The sequence below is a fragment of the Eleginops maclovinus genome, chromosome 21, assembly GCF_036324505.1.
Source record: "Eleginops maclovinus isolate JMC-PN-2008 ecotype Puerto Natales chromosome 21, JC_Emac_rtc_rv5, whole genome shotgun sequence".
Lineage (NCBI taxonomy): Eukaryota > Metazoa > Chordata > Actinopteri > Perciformes > Eleginopidae > Eleginops > Eleginops maclovinus.
The window spans coordinates 16,628,780-16,648,594 of NC_086369.1; the positions used below are offsets into that span (position 1 = coordinate 16,628,780).

The window sequence follows — 19,815 nt, forward strand, 5'->3', positions numbered from 1 at the left end:
CAGACCCTGTGTTCCCATTGCTGCTACGACGATATTCTCATAAGCGCTCCCAACATCTGGATTCACTGAAACAGCTTTTGGGCGTGCAGTACAGAGCATTATCACCCAAACTGATGTGCAAACGAAGATGGATTTGTCTTGCAAATACTCCCCTGACAGGATTTCGGAAACCAGCTATCTGCCAAGACTCATTGTCTCAATTATTGTAGTGAACACAGCGTTGTGAAAAGCTGCAGATATAATATTTATGAGCTACAATCCCTGCTGCAATATTTACACTCTGTAGTGATGTGCCAATACATCACAGTGAAATGAAAACCAGTTGGCAATAGAGTAAACTCATCTTCATGCAATCAGAGACAAAGTGACTCATCTCCTGTATCATCCTAATCTTGAAGAGTAAAAATAGACAGACAATAATGTCTATGAAACATTGGCTTAACCATCAAAACAAGAGACTAAAACAGACATAATTCATCACAACTGGAGCTCATTTTAACCCTAAAACCAGCGAACCAAACAGCCAACGTTTCCACCGGTAAATTGGCTTTATCCAAAACACCCCTCTTCCTGTATTTATTTGGACCACACTTCCCCAAAGGAACCATGAAAATCTGACATAAATAAGAGGGATGGAAATCAAACACACCTGTAAATATATACATCCTTCCTCTTGACAGGCATCAGATATCCCGGGCATGACTCCTGAGAGAGAGAAAAGATTTGCAGGGGTGAGATGGATTTGGACAGAAAAAGAGAAAGCAGGACAGGTTTGAGGAGCAAGAAGAAAGAAAGAGAGCCTCTTAAAGGTGAAGTTAATCGTCTACATACAGACATCAAAGCTGGTCTCTTGCTTGCAGGGTTTCCTTCTGTCCATCACACTGAAACATGCTGGTTTTCCAAGAGGACTAATGGGAGTCATTATTCCCTTGATGTACTACGAGCTGTCCATATTTAACAGCCACAGTTTAAAGCCAATACAAGCATCTAATGACATCATTACCTTAGCCTAAAGCTATGCAAGTGGTGTTGCAGGAAAGAAAGATCATCAATGCACTTCTAAAAACAGTTCAAAGAGACCCTGAATACCTGCTGGAATAGGTGGAAAACAACCAAGCCAACATATCTTAATTGGCAGAGATATCTACAAGTTTTCCTAATTACTGAACGTCTCCACAACATTGGATGGATCTCAATTTGATTCAGAGGTTCACATTGACTTGTAGATGAATAATAGCATTGATTCCTCAGTTTGTCCAAATCTTTGGTTTATTGCCTTTGTGCAAATGATGTGGATAAAGAATGAGGCCCTTCAACTGTCTTACTAGTATTTCATGTCTTACAGTCATGCAGAGAGCATCCCTGTCTGCAGAGAAGAGTAGAGTTTGGGTTGCATATTTAAACACAGAGAGGAGAAAGGGTTAGAGGCAGGCTCAAGAAGTCCAACAGACGGTGAAGGTCAGGCTGTTGGTGCACAGAGAGACTAACACATCTGCCTAGTAAGGACTTTCCCAAGCGTGGCTAAGACGTGAGAGCCAGTAAATAGAGATAACCATTAGCAAGTAAGAAGCAAGATAATAAACTGAAGTAAGATGTGACCAGTAAGCAGCATTTAGAGTTGGCATTCAGCTCGAAGCACCGCTGGGAACATTTTGCAGGGAGTCGATGGACGTCCACCTTCACGGCCCTCTCCTTTTCCTCCCTCTAATCCTTTACCCTTCCTTCTGCCATCATTCCAGATGTTACCCTGAGTCATAGGTGCGTCATAACTCTTTTCTTCTGCAGTCAGACATCACTCAATATCCCCCCTTGCCCCCCTCACTCAGATGGTCCCGTATCCCTGCTTCAGGACTGCTTCAGGCAGCGTGTTTTTTTTGGGAAATGACTCATAAATTAGGATCTCCCCGGCTGGCTGTGAACAGCAGACAGGCATCGGGCGATCTGATTGGTGCGGCTGGAGGAAGGCCAGACGGGCCAAGGCTGCAGGACCATTTAGGACCATTGCTGACTTTAGGAAGATGAAGGACGACACACCCTAAAACCAGGTTCCCAACTAAATGTATTGCAGATTTTAACTTAATTTCTCCAGAACATGCAAAAGGAAATGCAACTTTGCGATATTAGCAACACCAACTTTTCCAGCTGAGCTCAAGTTCTGCATTTCCACTCGTGCATACTGACTGTGTGCATCAAACAGGTGAATGCAATTGCACCATTTGTCTCATTTCTGACATAACCCTGCCTAGGAAGCGTACCGTACTTCAGACGGAAGGCCCAGGACGTCTCTGCTGAGAGCTAAGGGGCTAATAAAGGTTATTCAATTACGTCTTCAAACAGAGACACGTAAGAGAGGAAGTGACAGCCTGCACAGAGGCAGTAACTGCAGGACTGACAGATGTTATCAGGGCTCAGACGCTCTATCTGCATCACACACACACACACACACACACACACACACACACACACACACACACACACACACACACACACACACACACACACACACACACACACACACACACACACACACACACACACACACACACACACACACACACACACAGTGTAATGCATGTATGTAGTATGTTATAGTATATCAGATTCTAATATAGTTTTAGTTTATTTTTAATAACGCAGAATACCAAACTGGGATTAATACAGTACATTTAATCCAATTGAATCCAAACAACCATAAAGAGGATTGACAAAGTATTAAAATGATCGGATAGATTCAGAAGAAAATACTAAATGAAACAAACTAAAACATTGCTTAAAACTCCATTATTTTTTTAAATGTTCCCAATTTACTGAGCAGCCTCTGGTGCAAATGCATGCATTCTGCCACAGCTTTCAAGTAATGCCATCACATCAATATGTCTGTACATTACGGCACATTTCCTTCCAGTCTGTCCCGCTTAACAACGGCACAAACAGCGGTTGTGTGAACCGGCTCAAAACGAACACTGAGGTATTTCCACTCACACTTCCACCGGCTTAAGACTAATTAAAAAGTTTCACGGGGCTGCAGACATACCAAATGCATTGTAGTCTGTGAAAATATAAAAACACACCTTTACAACCATCTCAAGCCATGCAGAAAGCCTACAGTATAAAGCCGTAACACCCAACAAAAATAACCCGTCAACGCTCAATGAACGTGATTTTCCATTCACATGACAAGGGGGGATTTGAGTTGAGAGGGATCGGGTTTATAGGTGCTCCCTAAGGATCCATAGCAGCAGAACAGTTCACTCATTCTGCAGGGAATCACTTCTAACCTGCAGCTCCGACGGACATAAATCCACTTTAAGTGCAACCTGAAGGATCAGAAAACAAACAGCACCGGGTCCATCGGCACAAACTCTATTCCAGACGGCTGATCAACCAGGCATTCAAAACCTCCAGTCAGGCATGTTTCTCACCTTATTAAATACAGGCCATACATGCAGACAGCCCTAAAGAGAGATGCAGAAACAGAGTTATATTCATTAAAACTCTAATGATAATACAAGACTCACCAGGTGACTTCTCTCAAGCAGACTGTGCTGGGTTTAATGGTTTCTAGTCAAAACTCTGTGATTACATTCCTTTATAGCCCAACATTAGCCTCCTTTAGCTTAGCGGTGGTGACCTGAAGTCATGTGACCGTGCTGTAGTTCCTTTATAGCCCAACATTAGCCTACTTTAGCTTAGCGGTGGTGACGTGAAGTCATGTGACCGTGCTGTAGTTCCTTTATAGCACAACATTAGCCTCCTTTAGCTTAGCGGTGGAGACGTGAAGTCATGTGACTGTGCTGTAGTTCCTTTATAGCCCAACATTAGCCTACTTTAGCTTAGCGGTGGTGACCTGAAGTCATGTGACCGTGCTGTAGTTCCTTTATAGCCCAACATTAGCCTCCTTTAGCTTAGCGGTGGTGACCTGAAGTCATGTGACCGTGCTGTAGTTCCTTTATAGCCCAACATTAGCCTCCTTTAGCTTAGCGGTGGTGACGTGAAGTCATGTGACCGTGCTGTAGTTCCTCTATAGCACAACATTAGCCTCCTTTAGCTTAGCGGTGGTGAGATGAAGTCATGTGACCGTGCTGTAGTTCCTCTATAGCACAACATTAGCCTCCTTTAGCTTAGCGGTGGTGACGTGAAGTCATGTGACCGTGCTGTAGTTCCTCTATAGCACAACATTAGCCTCCTTTAGCTTAGCGGTGGTGAGATGAAGTCATGTGACCGTGCTGTAGTTCCTTTATAGCCCAAAAGGACATTACAGGGGTGTAGGGGGGCAGTAAATCCCTAACGAGGGTCCTGATGACCATGTTCTCACACACAGCAGCTGTCTGCTGCCTACCGCTTACCTAAAGCGTCTCAGCCAGGTCAGGACTCCAAACACACATTGCGTTAGCATTTTATAGTCTTGGGTTGTAAGGAAGGTACAACAAGGCTGGAGGTGGAGCAGGGGGGGGGGGAATGACAGTGGTCGTCATTCAGACCGCTGTAAAAGACAGTGTAATGATGAACACTAAAGCAATCCTTACTCAGAGAGGAAGTGGTAGATACCAGGGAGGGAGGCTCAGAGTGTGATAAGAGCTGCAGCTGCACGAGATGATCTGCAGACGGCCGATTAAATTATTCCTCAGACATTAGATATGTAAAGCCAAAACCTGCAGGGGGAGATCACCGGATTAAAGACAGAAAGTCCATCAAACACTCTGTGCAGGAAAGAAGGAAACAACAGGGCTCCAACAATATGGATTTTTCAGGGACAATAATTACCAAATCAAGTCGACACTTGCAGAAACAATTCAAATTCATAAGAATAACACTCAGTTTAAACACATTAAATGCTGCAAAATGTTACCTAAACTGCACTTAGGAGGAATAGATGTGATAGAGAGGGATCTGAACAATTAATCAGTTTTAGTACAAACAATTATCTAAATCCTCTGATTTTCACTTCTTAAATGTGAATACTTTATGGTTTCTTTACTCCATTATGACAGTAAATTGAACATCCTTTGAACCAAAATCAGACATTATGGGCTTGTTTAACATGCTATTGACTAAACAACTAATTGATTAAAGGAAATAATCAACAGATGAATCAACAATGAAACGTGTCATTTGTTGCAGCCTGATTTAAAATACAAGACATGTTATTTCATTCTTATCTTCTCTAAGAAAACACTTGTTTTGAAGATGTGTGGAAAATTACCCAACAGGTTTATGTGCATGCAGGAAATAAACTAAAATACAAAGATGATTCTCAGACAGGACATAACATCACCAGAGTGTAACGGCATCAGCGCAGATTTGACTATTTAACGTCTAAATGTGAAATAGTTTTACAGGAACAGAGCCGATATGATAAAGATATAATTCTACATACAGTATCTCACTAAACTGAGTACCCCCTCCCATTTGTGTAAATATGTTATTTTATCTTCTCCTGGGACCACCCTGAAGAGATGACCCTCTGATCCGGAGTAGAGTAGTCAGTGTACAGCTGGGATAACAGGGGACATTTGCTGAGCCCTCAAAATAACTCAACACAGCCATTAATGTCTAACCCGCTGCAACAAAGGTGAGAACACCCTAAGTGAGAATGGCCAAATTGTGCCCAAAGTGTCAATATTTTGTGCCACCATTATTTTCCAGAACTGCCTGAACTCTCCTGGGCACAGAGTTCAGTAGAGCTTCACAGGTTGCCACTGGAACCCTCTTCCACTCCATGACCACATCACAGAGCTGGATGTCAGAGACCTTGTGCTCCTCCACCCTCCGTCTGAGGATGCCCCACAGATGCCCCACAGAGTTTAGGTCTGGAGACATGCTCGGCCAGTCCATCACCTTTACCCTCAGTGTCTTTAGCAAGGCAGTGGTCCTCTTGGAGGTGTGTTTGGGGTCGGTATCATGTTGGAATACTGCCCTGCGGCCCAGTTTCTGAAGGGAGGGGATCATGCTCTGCTTCAGTATGTCACAGTACAGGTGGGCCTTCATGGTTCCCTCAATGAACTGTAGCTCCCCAGAGCCGGCAGCACTCATCAGCCCCAAACCCTGACACTCCCACCACCATGCTCGACTGTAGCCAAGACACACTTGTCTTCGTACTCCTCACCTGGTCACCGCCACACACGCCTGACACCATCTGAACCAAATGAGTTTACCTTGGTCTCATCAGACCACATGTTATCCCAGCTGTACACCGACTACTCTACACTGGATCAGAGGGTCATATCTTCAGGGTTGTCCCAGGAGAAGATATAATAACTTATTAACACAAAGGTGAGGGGGTACTCACTTTTGTAGGATACTGTGTTAGACTTCAAATTATCCATAACAAATAGACATTCAATGACTTCTTTAAAGATAATTCTGATAAAATGCACAAGAACCAGCTGTCATTTAGAGTAATGCAATAAAACAAGAGTAGCTTTACAGCAGAGAGAAACAAATATACTAATGACGTGCCGATGTGTCTCTAAGTTAGCAACACAAGCTCGTCAGTGCTAGTTAGAAGAGTGGTCGCTTCATTAGAAAAAGTGTGTGTCAGTCCATGGAAATAAAACCATCAATCTAAGAGAGTAAAATATTGTTCTCTTGGCTCCTTAACATGCTTGATGGCTCACATTTAACCCAAAAGAGGATGACTTATCAATAAATACACTCTTATATACCTTATCAAATAGGGCTGAACGATTAATTGCATTTGCGATAATATCGCGATGTGACAAAACGAGATTTTCCAACCGCAAAGGCTGCGATTTGACTGGTCACGTGACTTGCGAGCGAGCGGAGCGGAGCCGAGCGAAACCGAGCAGGCAGGGAAAGAAGTCAACGCTGCGCTTGAACCTGTTGCACAATGGCCTCAGGCTCGTCAGAAGAGTGCACGGCTGGAAGTTTGGTACCACAGAGGGGCGGCACGTCAGTTTGTGTGGAATTATTTTGGCTTTAAAAAGGAAGATGCTGCGCATCGTCAGGTACTGTGCAGAACGGGCCTCGCTACTGTTGCTACCTCACGAGGTTCACGATTGTAATCACGATTGATTTATTGCTTGTGTTTGTTGAAAAATACATGAGAAGAGGACCTTGAAAAAATAATCACATATTAAATCGCAATATTGAGGAAAAAAATCGCAACTAGATTATTTTCCAAAACCGTTCAGCCCTAATCTCAAATATCATAAATATATATAATAATATATCTCCTGGGACCGAAACCAACAGCAGTGAGACCATGACTTCCTGTTTCATCGAACCACCTGTGCATACAGCTTGAAAATGTTGTACTTAAGGAACACCAACACACACACACACACACACTGAAGAAGGGGTGTTTGTATAAATCTAGGAGTCCCTGTTGATCCCAACACACCCACTGGTTTCCTCTCTGTAGGGCCTGCAAGGTAAATTAAAGCAGGATGGAGATCCTCCTGACAGCAGCGCCGCTCGACCACTAATGCACACACACACACACACACACACACACACACACACACACACACACACACACACACACACACACACACACACACACACACACACACACACACACACACACACACACACACACACACACACACACACACACACACACACACACACACACACACACACACACAGGAAGTTGTACACACTCTGTTTCCCATCCTCTGACATTTTCATCACCTTCCCCCACACAATCTGACTTCCTCCGTTTCACAAGCCCTGTAAACAAAACACACCGAATGCTAACATTGCATAACCTACTCGCTGACCCAGCCAAACGTCACACACACACACACACACACACACACACACACACACACACACACACACACACACACACACACACACACACACACAGGGGGAATATGTAAGTGCTCCCCCAGCTCTGATTTGCTTATCGTTCAGTTTATCTGTCGGTGGGTTTTTTGTCCTCGCCCACATTCCTGTCTCATCCTTCACTTTCTTGGCCAACAGGTCTTTCCATCTGTCAGCCAGCTGGTGGAGGAGGAGGAAGATGGGGGGAGATTGGAGTAAGGAGACGAAGAGGAGGGGAGTATTGCTTTCTCCCACTGGCAGTAAAGACTCCTGTGAGGGTCTCATTAAGGTTCATGTTGATCTACGATGCAAATCAAGATGACTGACTCTTTATTACACACCTGGTGCGTTCAGGTGCTCCTCAGATAATCCCTTACCTGAAACCTAGCTTTGATTTGCATGAGTTTAAGGTTTAATGTATAAACAACATAAATGCTTAAAAACAAAGAGGGTATTTGATTGCTCAGAGCTCTCAAAAACCATGTGTTTGACTTTAGGGGCGATTAGTATTTGCTCTAATCGGTTCTTCTTTGGCTCAAACAACACCCTTTTCCCAAGTCTCTAGTGGTTCCAAAATCAAAAGAATCCACATTAAGAATCATGCAAAACCCTCCCGTGTTGTTATTCTCATAAGTCCATTAGAGATTAGTCATATTGCACGAGAAAAAGCCTAAAAAACCACTTGGAAAATGTCCAATGAGCCCACTAATTGACCCTTACAATATACCAATCTGCTCTGTTTAAGATCTTCTCATGTCCTGCCAAGTGGACGCCATCAATCAGAACCAGGGTGTCTAAATGTGTCCTTCACCAGTCCTTGCTTCTGGGTCCTCAACATGAAACCTGACCCCCTCCTCGCTCTCCCTCTCTAATGGTCTTCACTCCCTTCCCAGTGTTGGTTTAACCCGATGTTAAATGTCCCGTGCTAAAAATAATACGGCAAAGATGGGGATTATTTTGGTCAAAATAGAACAACACATTTAACTTTGGAAACGTTGTGCATTCAGACAAGAAAAAAGACAACTTTGCACAAATCTGGTTCACTCTTAAACTAAGAGGCTAAATCTCTAAAGAACTTTGTATTCTTGTAGAGAAGTTAATCATAAAGACTCACACAAGCATGGTAAATAAGACGCAGGAAATGCGTACAACATCTTTGGCTCCAAAAAAGGACTGCTTAAGAGCTTCACATGCCATGTAAATCTAATTTAATGTCCATATAAAGTAATAACTCTTCTCTTTATGAGTCTTTCTTCAATCAACCACTGCCAAAGTCCAATTAACATCCGCTGTAAACTTGAAAACTCTGGCTAAAAAACACAATTAATGGAGGACAAACCCACCATAATCTGAATTTATCCCCAAACAGAGTGAATATATAGCTGTCCACCCTGCAGCTCCAGACCTGCATCGCCATGGAAACTCTCTTGACCTCTCCCCTGGTGGTCGTGCTGCAGCTGTCAGCAGCTCACAACTGCACCATGGGAAGTAAACTCCTTCACCTGGTGCAACAGCTCACCCTCAATGGTCTAACCTGCACTGGATTCCTTTCAGAGTCCCTTTCTCTTCCGGACTAGCCCCCATATCTTGGAGATTGGGGACTGTGTGACCCCGGAGCGACGCTGTCTGCACTGAGCTCCTGGAAGGCCGTCCAAAAGCAGATTGGTCCCAGGCATGAGGCCAGACACCAAGCAAACGTCTAGCACCTCAACAAGTTACTCTGCTAGATTAGAAGACCTGATTTTACGTCAACAATTGCTAAATGCATCGTTTTCTTTTAAGCAGAATGACTAAACTAAGGTATAGGATGGAGATGGAACACTTAGTCCATTAATAAATGAAGTATTTGTGACGCAAACTGTCTGAAAATGCAGTTTTTCAGCCTCGAAAATAAGAGATTTCCTGCTTTTCTCAGTTTTAAATCATGTAAAAGTGAATATCTTTGTGGTTTTGAGTGGTAAAACATGACTTTTAAACTCTTCACCTTTGAGGACATTGGTCACTTTTTATGACCTGTTTCAGCTCTAATACCTCATATCCTCACCTCTGCATGAAGATATGTTCCCTGGCTGCAGCTCTTGGAGATGTTTCCCTTTGTAAATGTTCTGGTGTTCAGCGAATGGTTCTCAGGAGAGCAGCAGCAGTCCAGAGCATGCAAACAACAAACCCAGATGATTTCTTTGAAGTTTTATGGCTGTGCTGCCGCTCTGTGGAGCCTCGGAGGGACAGACCACCGCTAATATCAATAAGCTCAGAGATAAACATGTTTTCAGTCACAAAGGGAGATAAGCATTGCAGGGTCATTCAGGTTATATATTGACCTCATCCCAACAAACAACCCCCCGTCCTCACACACAACTTTCACTGTCTTCTGTTGTGTGAAAGGCACTAAGTCTTCTCTCTTTCAATAAGATGCCTGTCCATTCCACCCCAGGTTTCCATGTCTGTCCAAACACACCACAAGAACAGTCCAGCGGAGAGAAACCCCATCTGTGTCCTCATCCATCCTGCCGCTCGGGACATGAGCAAACAGTTTGCTTTCACCACCCGGGCAACCCTTTCTCTCCACACTGAATCAGGGCTCCCGACGGCAGACCCTGCACCCTCTCATGAATGAGGGAGATAAACGTTGAACAGAGCAAGACTTCCTGGCTCTTTGTGGCACTGGAAGCAAAGCCGTCTGACGGGAGGAAACCTCAGCGCAGAGGAACACTACTCTGGAAAACAGCGAATGGCAAGCTTTCAATGGGAATACATTTGCTGTGTGCATATGGTAATCATCGTCCGGACTGAAGTTAGAAACTCTTTCGCGTAAGTCAGGGCTTTGAAGACACTGCCAATCCATTGTTTAGTCTAAACTTCATCGTCATAAAACCTTAATCATACGTCTAATCCGTACAGAATGCAATGGAACAGGTGCATCATTTGCCAGTGGTCATTACACTTTACAGCCTTTCTGAAATCCAAAGCCCGCCTCCTCCTTTTCCATTACCCGTCCTGCAGGCGGCGGTGGGAAAGTGGGACCTCGTTGGGGAGTTTGCTTGGACAGTTTGGACAAATATTTCCTTTGTGTGGTCGTCTCCTGGCCTCCGTCGGGCCTGACAGCCACAGAAGAGGGAGTGAATGACCCAAGCGGCTCTGCATTACGGTGGCTGTCTCACCAGCTGTTTACACTTCACATCCAGCCTGAGGTATCAATTAGCTTTATGGGGGGCTAATAACAGAGCACTGCAGGATTCAGATTCAGCTCTTTCACAGGAGAAGACGTCTAGATAAACTGATCCGTCTAGATACTGGTGTGTGATGTCTGCTGTGACCCGGGTTTATACGGCTTGTCAGTTAAAATTCCCATCCCTAAAACAAACCCCTTCCCAAGCCAAGCTAAACTCCAGACACAGTGAGAGGACTTCAGATGTCTTCGCACCATATGGGGCCGTGCACTCAGTCGAAAGCTCTGTAACAGCACACCGCCTGCAAGGACAAACAGCAGCTGGACCACATGTTGCTGTACATCAAACCCTCTGACGTGCAGCACTAAAGGGCAGGGGACCCCATCATCATCCCTGCCTCACAACCTCATCAGGGATAGGACCAGGAAGCTCAAGAAAAAACCTTACAGAGGCTTAAACCTTACTTTTAAAAGGAAAATATGACAAAGTATTTCGAGAGTTTTTCTACCAGAAACTGCACACTTTGGAGTTGACAAGTACAATTCCAGTCATCTGCTGACTAAGGTGATACAAGATAATTAGACTCAAATTATCCAACTTTAGCTTAAATAGCTTTTGATTGTCCACCTATAACCCCCCATGGAGGGGCAGTCACTATTAAAGTGCTTAAAGTAAACTGAGTCCTAAGAAAGATAAACTATGTTTGACATTTGGTAGGAATTATGGCTGAAACTAAACCTTTATTTTCATTATTGGGAGACCATGAAACCAGTTTTGATGTTAAAAACCAGACCAGAGTAGTGGTTGAATCGTAGCAGCAATAAAACCAGAAGCAACAAAAAGTTGATATTGTCATTAAATTATCAGGGAATCGTATCTCAAATATGCAGTCCCATGCAACTGCAATGACACTGTGTCAACTACCAAGGTTGAGGACAAAACAACTGAGAAAGAAGTGAGAAAGAAGTGAGAAAGAAGTGAGAAAGAAGTGAGAAGAAGTGAGAAAGAAGTGAGAAAGAAGTGAGAAGAAGTGAGAAGAAGTGAGAAGAAGTGAGAAAGAAGTGAGAAAGAAGTGAGAAGAAGTGAGAAAGAAGTGAGAAGAAGTGAGAAAGAAGTGAGAAGAAGTGAGAAGAAGTGAGAAAGAAGTGAGAAAGAAGTGAGAAGAAGTGAGAAGAAGTGAGAAGAAGTGAGAAGAAGTGAGAAGAAGTGAGAAAGAAGTGAGAAAGAAGTGAGAAAGAAGTGAGAAAGAAGTGAGAAAGAAGTGAGAAGAAGTGAGAAAGAAGTGAGAAGAAGTGAGAAGAAGTGAGAAGAAGTGAGAAGAAGTGAGAAGAAGTGAGAAGAAGTGAGAAAGAAGTGAGAAGAAGTGAGAAGAAGTGAGAAAGAAGTGAGAAGAAGTGAGAAGAAGTGAGAAAGAAGTGAGAAGAAGTGAGAAAGAAGTGAGAAGAAGTGAGAAGAAGTGAGAAAGAAGTGAGAAGAAGTGAGAAGAAGTGAGAAAGAAGTGAGAAGAAGTGAGAAAGAAGTGAGAAGAAGTGAGAAGAAGTGAGAAAGAAGTGAGAAGAAGTGAGAAGAAGTGAGAAAGAAGTGAGAAGAAGTGAGAAGAAGTGAGAAGAAGTGAGAAAGAAGTGAGAAGAAGTGAGAAAGAAGTGAGAAGAAGTGAGAAAGAAGTGAGAAAGAAGTGAGAAGAAGTGAGAAAGAAGTGAGAAAGAAGTGAGAAGAAGTGAGAAAGAAGTGAGAAGAAGTGAGAAGAAGTGAGAAGAAGTGAGAAGAAGTGAGAAAGAAGTGAGAAAGAAGTGAGAAAGAAGTGAGAAAGAAGTGAGAAGAAGTGAGAAGAAGTGAGAAGAAGTGAGAAGAAGTGAGAAAGAAGTGAGAAGAAGTGAGAAAGAAGTGAGAAGAAGTGAGAAAGAAGTGAGAAGAAGTGAGAAAGAAGTGAGAAGAAGTGAGAAGAAGTGAGAAGAAGTGAGAAGAAGTGAGAAAGAAGTGAGAAGAAGTGAGAAGAAGTGAGAAAGAAGTGAGAAGAAGTGAGAAGAAGTGAGAAGAAGTGAGAAGAAGTGAGAAGAAGTGAGAAGAAGTGAGAAGAAGTGAGAAGAAGTGAGAAAGAAGTGAGAAGAAGTGAGAAAGAAGTGAGAAAGAAGTGAGAAAGAAGTGAGAAGAAGTGAGAAGAAGTGAGAAAGAAGTGAGAAGAAGTGAGAAAGAAGTGAGAAGAAGTGAGAAAGAAGTGAGAAGAAGTGAGAAAGAAGTGAGAAGAAGTGAGAAGAAGTGAGAAGAAGTGAGAAAGAAGTGAGAAGAAGTGAGAAAGAAGTGAGAAAGAAGTGAGAAAGAAGTGAGAAGAAGTGAGAAGAAGTGAGAAGAAGTGAGAAGAAGTGAGAAAGAAGTGAGAAGAAGTGAGAAGAAGTGAGAAAGAAGTGAGAAGAAGTGAGAAAGAAGTGAGAAGAAGTGAGAAAGAAGTGAGAAGAAGTGAGAAAGAAGTGAGAAGAAGTGAGAAGAAGTGAGAAAGAAGTGAGAAGAAGTGAGAAGAAGTGAGAAGAAGTGAGAAAGAAGTGAGAAAGAAGTGAGAAGAAGTGAGAAGAAGTGAGAAAGAAGTGAGAAGAAGTGAGAAGAAGTGAGAAGAAGTGAGAAAGAAGTGAGAAAGAAGTGAGAAGAAGTGAGAAAGAAGTGAGAAGAAGTGAGAAAGAAGTGAGAAGAAGTGAGAAGAAGTGAGAAAGAAGTGAGAAGAAGTGAGAAAGAAGTGAGAAAGAAGTGAGAAAGAAGTGAGAAGAAGTGAGAAGAAGTGAGAAAGAAGTGAGAAAGAAGTGAGAAAGAAGTGAGAAGAAGTGAGAAGAAGTGAGAAAGAAGTGAGAAGAAGTGAGAAGAAGTGAGAAAGAAGTGAGAAAGAAGTGAGAAAGAAGTGAGAAAGAAGTGAGAAGAAGTGAGAAAGAAGTGAGAAAGAAGTGAGAAGAAGTGAGAAGAAGTGAGAAGAAGTTCAGTTTACCTCCAGCAGAAAGTCATCATCTGTGCCCTCTGGTGGACACACACACACACACACACACACACACACACACACACACACACACACACACACACACACACACACACACACACACACACACACACACACACACACACACACACACACACACACACACACACACACACACACCTCTAATCATTTAAACCTCCTTTCTGTAGCTGCTCGTCTTTCTTTTTCCCCCCTCAAAACTATTGGCACGTCCCGAGCTCCTCTGAGCTTCGTGGAAACGTATCACGCTCACAAACCAGTATCAGCCCCTCATTGTTTGGCCAGCACTTGAAAGACTCCTCAAACTGAAGCATGCCAAGTCCGACCATGAGCTAAACCATCGGTGACATCATGGAGGAACAGTGAAACTGTTCGGTTATCAATGATTTCTCTGCACTCTCATGCCCTGTCTGACATTTAGAGGGGGGTTTACAGACGATTCTGCCACCCAGAGACAAAGGGAGGTTCAGGGACACTGTGATGGGAACCAGTATGGAAAAGACTGTAAACAGAGGTCATACCTTTGAAATAACTGCCTCTTTCAGGTAGTTAATGTACATGTGAGAGGTCTCATCATACAGCAGTGGTTGGTCCCATCTTCAATGGTTAAGTGAGCAGATTTTCAGTCATTCTAACATTAGAGGGCTTAAAGTAAGATGCATTTTTGCTCTATCATAACCCCTCCAACATTATATCCCCATATAACTAAACTGCATTCCCAATTAGGGATGCGGGGAATGTGTCTCAGATTTAAACTCTGCGTCGTTAAAAGAAACAAAACGGCAACAAATCTTTTTGGTCATTTGAGAAAAAAGGCTTTAAAATCCATCAACCAGCGGGTGACGTCACGATGAAGCTAAAAGTAATCCAGGACTAAATAAGTATCCCTAATTGACGGAGGAGTTTTGGTTTGATGGGAACATTATTTTTAGGCTGGCATTCCTTATGATGGTGTTTCTACCCGTTTGGCACCAAGTTGCTCTGGATACCGAGAGCCAGTGTTTCCCGTTACCCAATAAATCCATTTTATATTCATGTTCGCTCTTGTGCTGACACCTATGAGATCATGGAGGCTGACTGCATGCCTTCGCTGTAATGTAAAGCCTCACCCTACAGGTCACTTTTTACAGGATTTATTCACCTGCTTCTTCAGCTCTTTGTGGTTTAAAGCAGACTGGCTGCAGAACTGGCGACGAGGTTCCTGCTGTGCAACCTTCTGACACAACATTTTCTTAAATCCGAGGTTCCCTGCTGTTTCAGACGTACTCAATACGGACAAACGTTACTTTTACTGCCTCCTGATTTAAGTAAGAATGGTCTACGCCGTCCGTAAGGTGAAAAAACAAACCGACACAGCTGCTACACACATCCAATCATTACTTTTCCTAAATCATAAACCCAGAAAGCACTTGGTCCTGCCAGCCAGAGTGAAAACACTTATGACTCACACGTCATTTCACCCTCTCTCTGCCATGAGGAGTTATTCATCCTCTCACTAATGTTGACACTCAACATCTTCTCCACTCAGGACGAACTCCGTCACTACAATGACTCGTTGCTGTTCCGGTCCGTCCATCACGGGTGGGCTGAGACTAATGCGTCGTGACCCCCTGAATTATTCCATTTCACATCGCAGTGCTGGGAAACTGAGATCAGTCTTGGCAGCGTGGGGGTCTGATGAGGGGAAACAGCATCATCGTCCTGGTGATTGGAGAGGAACAGAGGCAAACACTTCTAAAGTTTCTCACACTGCAACCATTAATCTGATGTTCCCCCCGTGTGACCTACAGAACCAGCCAGTGGGTCTGAAGCTAAGGCACAGAAAGAGAAGCGAGAAAAGGCTGTAAACTGGGCAGACTGGGACCTGATAGCAGCAGGTGTGCAGCCTCTCAAACCAGTCAAACTTCTCCTGGCTTTCACCAGACTTCCTGTGGTAAGAGGTCACTTTGAGGTAATTGAACTGGGACGACTTGGCCAGAATCAGCACCATAACTCCAGTCTTACTCCACCCTCTTCCTGCATGCTGTCCCTGGAGTCCCAATGAAGAAACACAGCAGAAGAGCCTTCAGCGCCAAATCAAATGTTCCCATATTATTGATACCGCTTACCAAGGAGATTAGGGAACATGTGTTATCTGGAACCTGTTCATGTTATTGCTAAAGAGCCTAATAATTCATGATAAAGTATGAAGGGAAGGAAATGGGGAGAGAAGGAGGATTAATCGACCAAACACAAACTACTTTGATTAAAAAATCACGTTTTTAAACTCTTAAACGTGGCTTTATTAAGACGCATCCCCTTGGATATTGAGAAACTGGGATTTATCACTACCTCTGACATTTAATACCAAGATCCAGAAATGCCATCTTTGAAATAGTTTGTCTGAACTGGCAGTGTATTTTGTGGTGGTGATATATTAAGGAAATAAAATAATCACGTCACAAATACGTCCATTACAATTAGCTGAGACATCAACCCACGTTAAGCACAAAGCAATGATTCAGGACCTAAAGATTTATTATCATTTCAAACCTGAAGAATCTCCGTCTGACATCCCACAAATATTTATCACCTCTCGTCAACAAAGGCCAACAGAGAGATGATAATGTTTTTACTGGAATATGAAATCAATTAGCATCTGGAGGAGAGCTGGGGCTGGTTTGTGTCTCTCTGACTGGTCATGCAGAATCTCACAGAGGAGTAAACGCGTGCACAAACAGATATGCATGTTTGGCAGGAAGACAACGTGTGTATATATGTTACACAGAGTGAATGAGGGTGAATCTTTTTGCACTTTTAGATACATCTAACAGAGCTATCCGTCAGCAGCCTCTGGTGAACGCAAACAAAAGTCAAATTAGAACAAAGCTGCTGCATGAGAATGAGTAATAGATCACAGCTTGAGTTGAAAGCCAAGTGCAAACTCAATAAATCTGCAACCTAATATGCAAATGAAAAGAAAGCGGAGGGATATTTGGAGCACAGGACAGTGAAAGTAGAGCTGCAGAGGCGGAGGGATGTGAGACTGACAACACACATGATCAGGTTAACAAGGCCCGCCACAATATTGACTTTCAATCCACTGCAGACTGAAATAAAGCACATCCACACAAGCTAACGTCTCCTGACCCGTCCCTTAAATCTGGAACAATAATAAGACAAATATGAGGACAAAGAGTGCCTGGGGGCAGAGACAACAGTTTAGATGAGTCATAGGAACCCAGCGTCACCCGCCACCACAAGGCCTGCCCCACACACACACACACACACACACACACACACACACACACACACACACACACACACAGTCTTTGAGAGGATCCCTAAGCGTCTGGGCCACTGACCGCACCATGGTCAGGGAGAAGAACCATAAATTACACGGTTAAATGTTAAAAAGTGCTCTGAAGAGCTGACAGTAAAGCCTCGGTGTATAAGCCTATCCACACACTGTGTAATCCTCCGGGTTTCACTGAGCGACCCTCTGGAGCAACATGAGAAAACATCATGTTCCACGGGATCAGACGAGCATTAGCAAATCCCACAATGATACGCTCCTTTCAAACACAACACGGCGAACAGGATGAGCCGTTTCCCCGTCATTTATCAGGGAACAATCGAGACTGACTCCGGGATGCTGGTGGAAACAGCTTAAATAAACGCCCGTCTGCTCCACTATATCATGCTCTGCAAGGAGGAGGCCAACTATCTGCCACAGCTCACAGCAAGGGAACTCTGCATGTAAAGACATGTTTAATATGAGCAGTGAGTCCTTCAACACAAGACACACACAACCATCCTCACAGTGATGGATGTCTCTGGTCTGTAGTGTGTTCTCTGCTGGTGACCGTGGGCACGACTATTTTCACTCGGAGCTCAAGAGTAAACAGCTTTGAATGACTTTAAGATGCGTCTCCACTGCCTGAACACAACCATAGAAATACAACACAATAACACACACATTTACTCAAGTACTGTCTAGGGATGCAACTGATTAATCGACTTTAGATTAATTGTCGATCAAGAGGTTGCTCGAACAAAATGTATTAATCACGATTAATCGCTAGAGGGCGCTACTGTAGTAACTTGAACAGAGCGTGAGAACGAGAGATGAACACGTCGCGCGCGAGACCAGGGTTGAAAAACAAAATGAAGCGGGCGAAAAGAAGTGCGGTGTGGGAACATTTCAACGTTGTTCATTCAGTCAAAGAAGTCAAATGTTTTCTGTGTAATGCGGAGTGGAGATTTACTTTAAGGACCCTCCTGCACTTCTTGAGTCGAACCCCACATGCTGGTGGAAAGTGAATGAAGGGAGGTTTCCGACGCTGGCAAAACTAGCAAACGGTATTTGTGTACGCCAGGCACATCAGTCCCATCTGAGCGTGTATTTTCAGCAGCTGGCCTCACTGTAAATAGACTGCGCACACGCCTTACCCCTGACCACGTTAACATGCTAATTTTCATGAACAAAAATATAGGTCCAGTTGTGATATGAGCTGTATAGCCATTTGCCACATTTCAGACAGGAAAGGGTACCATGATTTGATCATTACTTTATTTGATTGTTCTGGTTTGAGGCCCTGTAATGTTTTATGTTGTGTCCAGGGACCCTGTGAACGTTTCATTCTAATTTGCTGTAACCCTATACAAATTAAGGCAGAAAATGTTGTGGATGTTTCAGTTGAGGATTTCCTAATTAATAGCTTAGATGCAGTTTCTTCATAATCTATAGGCTCAATAATATTTTGTTTGGCTCTCTATTTAATTTCTTCTATTCTTTTTAAAAATTTTAAATATGTCTTATGTTTCAAATGCAAGAACTGAGCCAGTCATTAAAGAATGTATTTTGTTATACCATAAAAAACATGTCTGCTTTCTTTTCCTAATGCATAATTACTTGAGGAATATATAATATAATATAATACAATATAATTATCAAAATATAATATAATATAATATATACTTTTTGAACTCAGTGTTTTAACTAGGCCTAGCTGATATTTTTAAAGGCCCTATTGAAACACTGAAATTCAGGTGAAAAACGCCGCTTATCAATTAATCGAAAGTCGATCGATAAGATCAGTCAACTAATGATTAATGAATTAATCGATAATTTGCATCCCTAGTACTGTCCTAAGTACAATATTAAGAGACTTGTACTTCAATGTCATGCTACTCTGTACTTCTACTGTAACTCAAAGACCTGAGTACTTCTACTGTAACTCAAAGATCTGAGTACTTCTACTGTAACTCAAAGATCTGAGTACTTCTACTGTAACTCAAAGATCTGAGTACTTCTACTGTAACTCAAAGATCTGAGTACTTCTACTGTAACTCAAAGATCTGAGTACTTCTACTGTAACTCATAGATCTGAGTACTTCTATTAAGTAAACTGAGTACTTCTACTACAGCATCTGAGTACTTCTACTTTACCTCAAGATCTGAGTACTTCTATTAAAGTACACAAACTGAGAACTTCTACTTTTACTAAAGATCTGAGTACTTCTCCCCCCTCTGAATGTACACTAGATATGTGCAGTACATGGATAGATTGTGATTGTGATTAAGTGATTTCTTAATCTACACATTAACCTTGAACTATGATGCAGCTGCAAAATAAAGCGACTTAATAAACCAACAGAAGTCCCTGCAGTGTTTAAATATGAGTAATCTTTTTAGACTGTCCATTTCAAACAGCCAACAAGTCAACAAGTCAACAAGCTAACAAGCTAACAAGCTAACAAGCCCATGGCGCACTCTCTTACCTGCTCCGGGCCGTGTGCAAACACCTGTAGCTTCAGTCAGCTATCGTTCCTTTTTTCTCCATATGAAACTTCCAGAAACACTTTAATTTACCAAAC

General features: G+C 42.9%; 1 protein-coding gene across 1 annotated transcript in view; it reads right to left on the bottom strand.

Annotated features, from left to right (window-relative positions):
- Nucleotides 1–19,815, bottom strand: part of sulf1 (sulfatase 1) — a 78,087-nt gene extending 58,272 nt beyond the window's left edge. The window contains 1 exon segment of the mRNA XM_063873758.1: nucleotides 19,720–19,815. The gene's annotated coding sequence lies outside the window, so the exon portion shown is untranslated.